At 37.4% G+C, this 13,739-nt stretch overlaps 1 protein-coding gene across 2 annotated transcripts in view; it reads right to left on the reverse strand.

The window, feature by feature from the left end:
* Positions 1-13,739, reverse strand: part of LOC110466295 (disintegrin and metalloproteinase domain-containing protein 12-like) — a 74,248-nt gene that overhangs the window by 45,753 nt on the left and 14,756 nt on the right. The window lies entirely within an intron of this gene.

The following is a 13,739-nucleotide window of genomic DNA, read 5'->3' on the forward strand; positions in this document are numbered from 1 at the left end:
AGGTTACAGAAACTGTACTAAGGACTGAAGGTTACAGAAACTGTACTAAGGACTGAAGGTTACAGAAACTGTATACGTACTTAGAACTGATCAAGGGGGCAACAGAAACTACACTTAGGACTGACAGCTGCAGACACAGAACTAAGGACTGAAGGTTACAGAAACTGTACTTAGGACTGGCAGTATCAGTAACTGTACTTAGGACTGGCAGTATCAGAAACTGAACTTAGGACTAGCAGTATCAGAAACTGAATTAGAACTAGTACTGAGGGCTACAGAAACTGTACTTCAGACTGGCAGCTACAGAAATTGTACTTAGGACTGGCAGTATCAGAAACCAAACTAAGGACCGGCAGTATCAGAAACTGTACTTAGGACTGATCATGAGGGCAACAGAAACTGTGCTTAGGGTCAACAGATGCAGAAAGGAACTTAGGACTAAGGGCTACAAAAACTGAACTAATGACTATAAAAACGCTGTACTAAAAGGATTGGTAATTTAAAAATAAACAGAAAATATAGGTAAACAAGAGGCCCAATGGGCCTGCATCGCTCACCTGGTATTAATCTCACATTTGTAATCTTAAAAGTGGACTAAAATACAGCTACAGGCAGAATATCAGTGTTTGTTTCATTAGAACATATAAAATGATTTAAACATATGATGCCTGTGACTTTGAATGTCGAACAAGGACATTAGGTTGAAAGTGGGTCAAGGTCATTCATTTGAACAAACTTGGTAGTCCTTCATCGCAGCATGCTACAGGCCCGATTTCAGTACCCTGGGCCTTTTGGTTATTGAGTAGAAGTGGTTTGAAGATTTTACGACATTTGACCCCTGTGACCTTGAAAGTACGTCAAGGTCATTTTCATTTTCAAACTTTGTTGGGCTCCATCCCAGGAAGCCACCAGCCAAATATGAAGATTCTATACCTTTTAGTTCTTCAGAAGTCGTTTTAAGCGTTTGACATATTTGACCCCTGTGACCTTGAAAGAAGGTCAGTCATTTTCAATCTCAAACTTTGTTGGGCTCTATCCCAGGAAGCCATCAGCCAAATATGAAGATTTAATACCATTTAGTTCTTCAGAAGAAGTCGTTTGAAGCGTTTGACATATTTGACCCCTGTGACCTTGAAAGAAGGTCAAAGTCATTTTCAATCTCAAACTTTGTTGGGCTCTATCCCAGGAAGCCACCAGCCAAATATGAAGATTTAATACCATTTAGTTCTTCAGAAGAAGTCGTTTGAAGTTTTTGACATATTTGACATTTTCATTCTCAAACTTTGTCAGGCTCCTACCAACGAAGCTATCACCAAAATATCATGACTCTAGGCCTGTCTATTCTTCAGAAGAAGTCGTTAAAAGGAAAAGTTGACGACGACGACGGACGACGGACGCCTGGCCATGGAATAAGCTCACTAGCCCTTCGGGCAGGTGAGCTAATAACAACAAGAAGCCCAAGAGGGCCTGAATATTTAAGCAGTCATAGCAAAATGTTCTCATTAAATATTATATTGCACTAAAAATATTTCCATCGCAAACTTTGTAGGCTCCATCTGTTGAAACTACCAGCAAAATATTATTATAAGATTCTATGCTTTTTGATTCTCATTCAGAAGTTGCTTGACATATTTTTTCCTGTGACCTTGTAAGTAGGTCAATGACATTTCCCTTCTCAAATTGGTTAGCTCTATTCCAAAAAGCTACCAGCCAAATCTAACGAATCCATTTCTTTTAGTTCTTAAGAACAAATCCTTTAAAATGCTGTTGACCTCTGTGACCTCTAAAGTACGTTGAGGTCATTTTCATTCGCAAACTTTGGTGAGCTCTATCCCAGGAAGTCACCAGCCAAATATTATAAATTTATGCCTTTTAATTCTTCATCAGAAGTAGTTTGAACCGTTTGACATATTTGAACGCTGTGACCTTGAAAGTAAGTCAAGGTCATTTTCATTCGCAAACTTTGCTTGGCTCTTTCCCAGGAAATAACCAGCCAAATATTAAGGTTCTATACCTTCCAGTTCTTCAGGAGAAGTTGTTCTAAGCGTTAGACATATCTGACTCCTGTGACCTTGAAAGTAGGTCAAAGTCATTTTCATTCTCAAACTTTGTTGGGCTCTTTCCTAGGAAGCTTCAAGCCAAATATTAAGGTTCTACACCTTCCAGTTCTTCAGAAGAATTTGTTTGAAGTGTTTGACATATCTGCCTCATGTGACCTTAAAAGTAGGTCAAGGTCATTTTTATTCTCAAACTTTGTTGGGCTCTTTCCCAGGAAGTCACCAGCCAAATATTTAGGTTCTATAACTTTCAGTTCTTCATAATGAAGTCGTTTTAAGCATTAGACATATCCGACTCCTGTGACCTTGAAAGTAGGTCAAGGTCATTTTCATTCTCAAACTTTGTTCGGCTCTTTCCCAGGAAGTCACCAGCCAAATATTTAGGTTCTATAACTTTCAGTTCTTCAGAAGAAGTCGTTTTAAGAATAAGACATATCTGACTCCTGTGACCTTGAAAGTAAGTCAAGGTCATTTTCGTTTTTAAACTTTGTCGGGCTTGATCCCAGGAAGCCACCTACCAAATATAAAGATTCTATAACTTTCAGTTCTTCAGCAGAAGTCGTTTGAAGTGTTTGACACATTTGACCCCTGTGACCTTGAAAGAAGGTCAAGGTCACTTTCATCCTGAAACTTTGTCGGGCTCTATCCCAGGAAGCCATCAATCAAATATAAAGATTCTATACCGTTCAGTTCTTCAGAAGAAGGCGTTTGAAGCATTTGACATATTTCACCCCTGTGACCTTGAAAGTAGGTCAAGGCCATTTTTATTCGCAAACTTTGTTCGGCTTATTCCATGGAAGCTACCTACCAATTGTCATGTCTCTAAACCTTTCGGTATTTCGGAAGTTGTTTGAAGGTTTTTACATATTTGACCTCTGTGACCTTGAAAGTAGGTCAAATTCTGTTTTTTTCGCAAACTTTGTCGGGCTCCATATAAGGAAGCTACCAGCCAAATATCATGACTCTATGCCTTCTGGTTCTTCAGACGAAGTCGTTTAAAGGAAAGTTGCCGGACGCCGGACAGACGCCGGACGCTACGCGAAGGGCAGCTGAGCTAAAAACTGTACTTAAACCGAAGAAAACAGAAACTCTACATAGAACTGTAGGTAATGAAAACTTTACAAAGAACTCAAGCTAACAGGAACTGTGCTAAGGACTGGCGGTATATATGGAAACTACATTTGTATGCTATATAAGAACTGGTAGTTAAGGAACCTGTACTTATATAAGGAATGGCAGTATCAAAAACTGTGCTAAGGACTGGCAGTTACGTAAACTTCTAAGGGCAGGCAGTATAAGTATCTATACTGAGGGTTAGAGAAACTTACCTAAGGTCTGGGTGAACAGAAACTGTACTTAGGACTGAGGGCTACAGAAACTTTAATAAAAACTGGGCTAACAGAAACTGTACTAAGAACAAGAGGTAATAGAAACTGTATTTAGGACAAAGTTAACAGAAACTGTACTAAGGACTGGCAGTATCAGAAACTATACTAAGGCCTGCTACAGTAGCTGTGATCATGGCAAAACATTACTTCACATAATTTCGGTAAATTCATATTGAGCAAAATGCCAAGAATATTGACCTTTTGTACTTAACAGCCCGCTATTTTCAAAAGTATGTTTACAGATGAGGTTTACATATTTATCACAGGAAATATAAGATATCTCTATCCTAAAGGCCACTTCCAGAAAAACGGGATTCAGGAATAAATAAAACTTAAATTTTTCTGAAGTGTTTCTCAGTAATGCATTAATAGTTTTACAAGTGATGTCATGCCATGATGCACTGGGTACTGGGAATCAGAGAAATTTCCGTGTAAATATATACTAATGATTTAAATGTAGATATATTACAGTGACTTAATAGTCATGCTAAGTTTGCATTAATAATACCTTACACCCATCAATATACCTACATTGCTGTGGTCCTTAAAGTGGTGGGTCGTGTTAGCTACCAAATAACTAAGTGCAGCACATCCTTGAATCTGTTGTATGTTAAATGTTGTATGCACTGATCAAGAAAAGGCTGTTGATCTATTGTAAGCATATGGGGGTTTCTGGTTGTTTTAACTTACGCTTGTTTACAAGCACAGGCATTTGAAGAAATACAATAAGTAATTCTACTGCCCACATCAAAAGGTCATACCTACCAAGTCACCTGCATTTGTGTAGGTCAACCTGCAAATGGTTCCATGACCTGCTAAGATTGTAGTATGTTAGAATCTCATGCATTTGCACTTTGAACATTTTTAAAGGTGTGATTTTTAAAGTACTCCTTTGAAAAGACAAAATAGTATAATGAAAGGCAACGTGTTATGAGAAGAGGTTGGCCATATTGGATTTTTGACCTCACAAGCTAAAGTCCCATAGTCTCAAATAGAATTTCAAAGTCCCATAACTCTGCCAGTTACTGTCTTATCGGGACCATTTTTGAACTTGTACGAGATCTTATTGATATAAAGAAGCTTAGCAAAATGTATCAAAATCCATTCACTTTTACTCAAGTTATCGTATTCACAATATATGGAGATGGATGGCAATAGGTCACCACGACCTATGGTCAGGTGACCTAAAAACATAACAAATACAATAGGTCTTTTTAACCATTGGTGAAAAGCCCTTACTAGACAAATGTATGTGAAAGAGATCTTACTTTTACTGGTGCTATTATTTAAGATGGAAGATTTCATTCTGTCAAAATACAAAAGTCAAGATTAAATAATTAAATCACCAATAGCATTCACTTAACAATTCTGAATTGAATTTGCAATCTACTCTCTTTGCAAAATAACTGTAAAAAGTTTATACATGTATAATGTAGTAGGGGTAAGTGATTCTGAATAGCTTGGAGTGGAAAAACAAACTCACAAACAAAATTTTGATACAATTTTAAAATATAACCCCCACCCTCTTAAAAAAAAAGGCCCTGCAACAACGTTCAGGTCTTACTAAACTCATGAACATTGAAATTATTTTACCATGGGGGTCAATTTTAATATCATAATCATCACCAAGAGTGAACATCCCCTTGGTCAAGGCCCCTTAGTAGTGATGGTCAAAGGTTGAGGTAACAATGATCATGACACTTCAACACTCAGCTACCCCTAAGTGGCTGCTATCCTGTTTTTGGTCAGTGCACCTACTATACAATGTATATCAATTCTATGGCTACTAATGTAAATCCAGTGGCACATCAATTATCAGGGCTTCAATGACCTGAATGTATAACATTCCTGAAAATAAACCATGATTTCTGTTTAACATCTTATTAGTGTAAACCTTCATACTTGCATCTTTCAAAATATATTTGCCCTGTATTGAATTTAAGCAATCACATTTTCAATTTTTTATTTCCTTAATATAAAATGCCCAATTAAGATTGTTGAATTCATCCTAGTCGTCGAGGGTGAATAGGGATCTGCCTGTATATTCGTATATTCACATTCCAAATGATGTCCCCGCTCTACTAACTTCATTTCTTATCTGATTGTCATGAAACTTTACATACATGTTCACAAACCTCATGTATGAGTTCATGTTTGACTTGCTGCGGTCAACAACAAGGTCACTTAAATTTTAAAAAGAGGTAGAAAGAAATAGCTTTACAGACTTCATTTCTTTTCCGATCGTCACAAAATTTCATACATGTTCGTTAACATCACCTCTTTTACAAGTTTGTGTTTCGACCATCTGAAGTCAAAAATTTTGCATTACTTATGACTTTGAAGTGTAAGGGTATTTGTATGTGACTCTGAAGTGTAAAGGTATTTGTATGCGACTCTGAAGTGTAAGGGGTTATTTGTATATGACTCTGAAGTGTAAAGGAATTTGTATGCGACTCTGAAGTGTAAGGGTGTTTGTATGTGACTTTGAAGTGTAAAGGTATTTGTATGTGACTCTGAAGTGTAAGGGTATTTGTATATGACTCTGAAGTGTAAAGGTATTTGTATGCGACTCTGAAGTGTAAGGGTATTTGTATGTGACTTTGAAGTGTAAAGGTATTTGTATGTGACTCTGAAGTGTAAGGGTATTTGTATGTGACTCTGAAGTGTAAGGGTATTTTTATATGACTTTGAAGTGTAAAGGTATTTGTATGTGACTCTGAAGTGTAAGGGTAGTTGTATGTGACTCTGAAGTGTAAGGGTGTTTGTATGTGACTCTGAAGTGTAAGGGTATTTGTATATGACTCTGAAGTGTAAAGGTATTTGTCTGCGACTCTGAAGTGTAAGGGTATTTGTATGCAACTCTGAAGTGTAAGGGGTTATTTGTATATGACTCTGAAGTGTAAGGGTACTTGTATCATCTGTGATGCCTTGTTTAATCTATGAACAAATATGTTGAAAACTTTGCTATATGCTTGCTCACATACATCTTGTCTCTGGCCTTTAAAACAAATTTGCTTTAATAATTCACCCACCTGTCCAGGGCAATTTAAACCACCACATTTAGATTGAGAAAGAAATTTCTTGTTTTACAGTAAAACCAGTGTAAAAAGTTTGCAGTTTCCCACTCATAGTATTAATCTGGAATACTTGTTATTGACAAAGATATACAGAGGTTTCACAAACACAACTGTCCTAAATAATGAGGCTATTATAACTACCACCTCATCAATATAACATAGTATCTGATTTGATTTGATTGATTGGACTTTAACTGGGAAATGAAACCTTGTGTTTCTCTCAGATGCTCCAGTTCCGAAAGTCATATTTTCTTCATTCGGTATCAAGATCTAGATAAGACAGGCACCAGGCATCGGACCTGAGTTCTGTGTGAATGTTAAGTAGACAACAGTAGCACATGCATAAGCTTGATCATCTGTATTGTTCAATTATTATCCTGTTTCTGTATAATAAAATATCTATTACTATTGCCCTTGTGGTAGGGAAACATGATTTTTTGTTTCTCCTTGATTGACTAAACATGTTTCACCTTCATAAAACATAATTTATCTCAGGGAAACAAAGAATCATGTTTCCCTATAGCTACCACAAGGATATTGATGTATGTACTTCATGTCATCAACTGCTAAATTTCCTAACAGCCAAAATCCTGCTGCATAGAAACCTGAAAGCTACTGTTGTAGTCAGACTAGAAAGGAGAAGAGTGATAAGTTTACCAGTCCACGTGTCTGCCACCAGTCTTGGAGACCTGTATACTACCACTGACTGATCCCCTGCCTGTAATCTCCACAGGGTGTGAGGATAGACCTCTAAATCTGTGTGTCATCACATCTCCACGAGAATCTCCCTTATCTCGTGTCAGCTCCAGGGTGCTACAACCCAGGATCCCAGTAATATTTACCCAATCATGGCAGTAGTGTTTACCTTTTTTCACCTGAATATCTTGTTGTTTTTTATATCCTCCACACTGAAAATAACATTGATTTTTAATGCTAAAGCATGTACAAAAAAAGTCCCTAATGTCGTTCTAGAGCAACATAATTATTACCATGGTAAATAGGATTTGACACGTCCTCCCTTGTTTAGTAGTTTAAATATTGGACTCTAATATGTTTGACCATTTATATAATTAGAGTACTCGTTGCATTTGACATTTATTTGTGAATTTGGACAAGGTGATCTTACTGGATATGTGTATGTTGTTCATGCTGTAGGTTCTAGACAGGTTCTGGATTATCCTGAAAATATTGGTTGTAATGTGTGGTGTTTGAAGGATCAGACCCATGCTTGAATTGTCTTGGTAACATTAGTTTAAGGTTCTAGACAAGGCCTTGGTTAAGTTGTGGTGGTGTCTGATGGTTCTCACCAAGGCTTTGATTATCCTGGTTATATTTTTAGGTTCTAGACAAGGCCTTGGTTATATTGTGGTGTTGTCTGATGGTTCTCACCAAGGCTTTGTGTATCCTGGTTATATTTGTAGGTTTATAGACAAGGCCTTGGTTATGTTGTGGTGGTGTCTGATGGTTCTCACCAAGGCTTTGTGTATCCTGGTAATATTTTTAGGTTCTAGACAAGGCCTTGGTTATATTGTGGTGTTGTCTGATGGTTCTCACCAAGGCTTTGTTTATCCTGGTAATATTTGTGGGTTTATAGACAAGGCCTTGGTTATGTTGTGGTGGTGTCCGATGGTTCTCACCAAGGCTTTGTTTATCCTGGTTATATTTTTAGGTTCTAGACAAGGCCTTGGTTATATTGTGGTGTTGTCTGATGGTTCTCACCAAGGCTTTGTTTATCCTGGTAATATTTGTAGGTTCTAGACAAGGCCTTGGTTATGTTGTGGTGGTGTCCGATGGTTCTCACCAAGGCTTTGTTTATCCTGGTTATATTTTTAGGTTCTAGACAAGGCCTTGGTTATGTTGTGGTGGTGTCTGATGGTTCTCACCAAGGCTTTGTGTATCCTGGTACTATTTTTTAGCATTAGACAAGGCCTTGGTTATGTTGTGGTGGTGTCTGATGGTTCTCACCAAGGCTTTGTGTATCCTGGTAATATTTGTAGGTTTATAGACAAGGCCTTGGTAATGTTGTGGTGGTGTCTGATGGTTCTCACCAAGGCTTTGTTTATTTTGGTAATATTTTAGGTTTATAGACAAGACCTTGGTTATGTTGTGGCTGTGTCTGATGGTTCTCACCAAGGCTTTGTTTATTCTGGTAATATTTGTAGGTTTATAGACAAGGCCTTGGTTAGGTTGTGGTGGTGTCTGATGGTTCTCACCAAGGCTTTGTGTATCCTAGTAATATTTGTAGGTTTATAGACAAGGCCTTGGTAATGTTGTGGTGGTGTCTGATGGTTCTCACAAAGGCTTTGTGTATCCTGGTAATATTTGTAGGTTCTAGACAAGGCCTTGGTTATGTTGTGGTGGCGTCTGATGGTTCTCACCAAGGCTTTGTGTTTCCTGGTAATATTTGTAGGTTTATAGACAAGGCCTTGGTAATGTTGTGGTGGTGTCTGATGGTTCTCACAAAGGCTTTGTGTATCCTGGTAATATTTGTAGGGTTATAGACAAGGCCTTGGTTATGTTGTGGTTGTGTCTGATGGTTCTCACCAAGGCTTTGTTTAACCTGGTAATATTTGTAGGCTTATAGACAAGGCCTTGGTTATGTTGTGGTGGGGTCTGATGGTTCTCACTAAGGCTTTGTGTATCCTAGTAATATTTGTAGGTTTATAGACAAGGCCTTGGTAATGTTGTGGTGGTGTCTGATGGTTCTCACCAAGGGTTTGTTTATCCTGGTAATATTTGTAGGCTTATAGACAAGGCCTTGGTTATGTCGTGGTGTTGTCTGATGGTTCTCACCAAGGCTTTGTGGATCCTGGTAATATTTGGAGGCTTATAGACAAGGCCTTGGTTATGTTGTGGTGGCGTCTGATGGTTCTCACCAAGGCTTTGTGTATCATGGTAATATTTGTAGGTTTATGGACAAGGCCTTGGTTATGTTGTGGTGGTGTGGTGGTGTCTGATGGTTCTCACCAAGGCTTTGATTATCCTGGTTATATTTTTAGGTTCTAGACAAGGCCTTGGTTATGTTGTGGTGGGGTCTGATGGTTCTCACTAAGGCTTTGTGTATCCTAGTAATATTTGTAGGTTTATAGACAAGGCCTTGGTTATGGTGTGGTGGTGTCTGATGGTTCTCACTAAGGCTTTGTGTATCCTGGTAATATTTGTAGGCTTATAGACAAGGCCTTGGTTATGTTGTGGTTGTGTCTGATGGTTCTCACCAAGGCTTTGTTTAACCTGGTAATATTTGTAGGCTTATAGACAAGGCCTTTGTTATGTTGTGGTGTTGTCTGATGGTTCTCGCCAAGGCTTTGTGTATCCTAGTAATATTTGTAGGTTTATAGACAAGGCCTTGGTTACGTTGTGGTGGTGTCTGATGGTTCTCACCAAGGCTTTGTGTATCCTGGTAATATTTGTAGGCTTATAGACAAGGCCTTGGTTATGTTGTGGTGTTGTCTGATGGTTCTCACCAAGGCTTTGTGTATCCTAGTAATATTTGTAGGTTTATAGACAAGGCCTTGGTTATGTTGTGGTGGTGTCTGATGGTTCTCACTAAGGCTTTGTGTATCCTGGTAATATTTGTAGGTTTATAGACAAGGACTTGGCCTGTAATCATGAAACCATTCTTATACTCGAGCATGGATTCTGTGCTCAGACCAGCTTTCTTGCAACTCACTTAAATCATGTCAAACAGCAAAAAGTCAGATGTAAACATTGAAAACAGCACTCAGCTTTAAGCCTCTTCATTTTTTTCTTCAAATTATTGGCAAAATGAGATTTTATTATTAAGTTATAACTGGAACAATGAATTAGGGTTGAGCACAAAATCCATGCTTGAGCATGAGAACGATTTCATACATGTATACAGGCCCTAGCTGGTATCATGTTTGATGGTTCTACCAAGGTCTGGGCCCGTATTCATGAAACTGTTCTCATGCTCAAGCATGGATTCTGTGCTCAAACTAACTTTCTTTTAACACACTTAAATCATGTCAAACGGTCAAAAAATCAAATGTAAACATTGAAAACAGTATTTGGCTTTAAGTCTCCTTAATAGAAAATAAAAAATCGTTGACAAAATAAGAAGTGTATATTAACTTCTAATCAGAACAAGAAATAAGGCTTGAGCACAAAATCCATACTTGAGCACGAGTACGGTTTCATGAATACGGGGTCTGGTCTATATATTAGTAATATTTGTAGATTCTTGGCCAAGGCTTGATTATATATGTTAAGGAACATTTGTAGGTTCTGTCCACGCCTTCATTTATAATGGTAATGATTGTAGGTTCTTGACAAAGCATGGCAGTTGTTTTTTAGGATCTGGACAATGCTTAGTTGTTCTGGGTGATGTCTTTTTATGTTCTAGACAAAGCTTGCTTGCTCTTTTTGATATTCATCTACAGATCCAAAGTCTAAATAACAAGGAAGCTACAGCTCTGTTAATCTACCTATCAACTCCAATGAAATCCTGTAATTTTCAACCCAGATTTGATTATAGTCAGAAAAAAAGTCTTTTATGAGATTAAGCAATTAAATCTACACTTAGTTGTCTAGGTTTTTGATTTGCTTGGTTTAAGTTGTGTGAGAGAAAGAGATAAGAAAATCCCTCAGCTAATTTAGAGTGTATAGTGGCTACATATTAAGGAGATAATTAGATTGTGTGATCTTTAGCTAATTACTTTCTTACATGTGTTTTTTTATATCCAGGCAAAGATTTTTTGCTTATGTTCAAATGTGTTGAGGAATCTTATATATATAAAATATCACATATCTTCCTATTGCTAGTTATGTCCTCTCTAAAAATCGTAGTGTGCTATTGGGAGACTTATCTGGTAATTGCTCTGAATTGATGTCTTGTAATTCTGTTGTCACAGTATTATGATGTCATAAGTTCAACGATTCATTGTGACGCCCAATATTTGTGCATCATTTCCTCCTCTTTGGAAAAAGCAAGATGGGCGTTACTTAGATTCAGTGTTGACTTTTACCCTTAAAGAAGGCCATGAGGCCATAATATTCAGATTGTGATTGACAACTGTATTATCAAAAACATTTTAGTTCAGCAATTTCTACACATGTACAGAATCAATATAAACTGTTTAAAAATGTAGCCAATGTGTTAAACTTACATACTAGAACAATAACACACAATAATGAAACTGTCACCATACAGGTAGCCTAACATGCACCTTGTAGCAAACTATCCAAGCGTCAGCAAAACGGCAAAATCAATGAATCTCCTCCCACACTGGCTGCCACCACTGATCTGCTTCCATCACCAGCTCTACAACCCATACCTGATACCAGCAGACAGTTGGTCTTGGTATCAGTGAACATTACTATATTACTTTACCATGTAATCCACAGCAGATATATACAGTGTTCTCAGGGTGTTATTGAGGGAAGGTAAAACGTAAAAGTTAACTCTTTCTCAAAATATAAATCAAATGTTGATAATAGCGTTACACTATTTTAAATGTCCTGTACTGTATTAATCAAACAGACTTTGAAATTCAAGAATATTATTAAAAATAATCCACAAAAGTATTATATCAAAGTAATTGTTCCGTTATTGTGTGACAACGAGTGTCCATAAGAACAATGCCATTGTGAAGCAAAGCGGTTGCCTATTGAAGAGCAACCCATCATGTGTATTATTACCCCTTTGAGAAAAATCTAGGAATCTGATTGGTTAAAAACTACAGTGTACCAAACCACATTCGTAAATCTCAGGGGGTATACCGTCATGTCACGTGATTCGATACTCAGCAGTAATACGGTGGAATCACGTGATTTTACAAGGGGTATACGGGTCACGTGTCTTTGTATCTTGCAGCTGGGCAACGGGAGACGACTCGCATTCATCGTCTGCTTCCCTGATTACAAAATGGCAAAACGTTTTTGTTATTTTTCTTAGTTTTATTATAAAAGACTCAAAGGGGTAATAAATTTGTTACACAGATTTTTGGCAGGGTATACGGGATGGTATGACCCTAAAGGGTTTCGTATTTCCTGAGGCTGATAATAATATTTGGTACTGGTAATTGATTAATCACAAACATAATTTCACTTTGTTTTCCATTAAATTTAATTTTGGTGTCACTACTGTATATAACTAACCATGGGCTACTGTAACAGATTGGTTAAATCGCAATGTTTAACATTATATAACTACCACTAGCCCTAAAAATAGGACATACTCAAGCTCTAGAAAACCATACTTCTCTGTAACTGCTATAACCAACCAAAAACCTTCAAAGTTGCGTCTTTCAAAATATATTTGCCTGTATTGAATTTTAGAAATTGCATTTCAGATTTTTATTTATATATTAAATGTCCAAGTATATTGTTGAATTCATCCTAGTCATTAAGGGGATATAAGGATTTGCCAGCATGTCTGTGCGTGTCCCAAATGATGTCACTGACAAACTCTCTATTACCGCTATACCAACCAAAGATCTTGGTCAATGGTAAATGTCACCCAGACCAGTTCCGCTATAACTGTTTAACATGCACATGTGTTTGTGGGTACTTCACTCCTTTTATATAATATTTTATTTCCAGATTTTAAATTCATAAACAGTTGATTGGCTTTTGATTGTGACATCATAAAATAATGCTGTCATCTGATTGTCATGTCATTTTAATAGTAAAGGTCACCAAGTGCATCCACACAGGTTTTATATATATATGTCCACACTGTTGGAATTACTTCTTTGCCCCATATATATATATATATATATATGGGTCGCATGTGCCTTGCATACGTAGAGGGGTGTCTAGTTCATTTTTCATACACCTGGGTTATATTTACATTGTATGTGGTACTTTTATTGATCAAGCAACCAATGGAATCATGAAAGCTACGTCCGATGTCAACCGCCTACAGCCAATGGACACCTTCCCCTAACAGGATAATTGTCATCATTTGTATTGATCTACTGTAAAAAAATCAAACATCTCTGAAGCAGCGTGCACACCTAGCCAGCTTCTTTTTAAATCAATCAGTGTTTATATCATTGTATCACAAGCCCTGTAGCAACCCTCACTGATACAGACATAGGACCAGGGTTAACATCCCATAACATTTACACAAAGTTACAGGTGATGTACATGTATGGCCAGGAAATGGTTTGAAACCTTTGTCGTGTAACACAAATAGGAACAGATCTGATGGTAAACACCCTAAGGCTGCTAATACCGATCAGGGCATTACCGTG

The sequence above is a fragment of the Mizuhopecten yessoensis genome, unplaced genomic scaffold (genome assembly GCF_002113885.1).
Source record: "Mizuhopecten yessoensis strain PY_sf001 unplaced genomic scaffold, ASM211388v2 scaffold11129, whole genome shotgun sequence".
Lineage (NCBI taxonomy): Eukaryota > Metazoa > Mollusca > Bivalvia > Pectinida > Pectinidae > Mizuhopecten > Mizuhopecten yessoensis.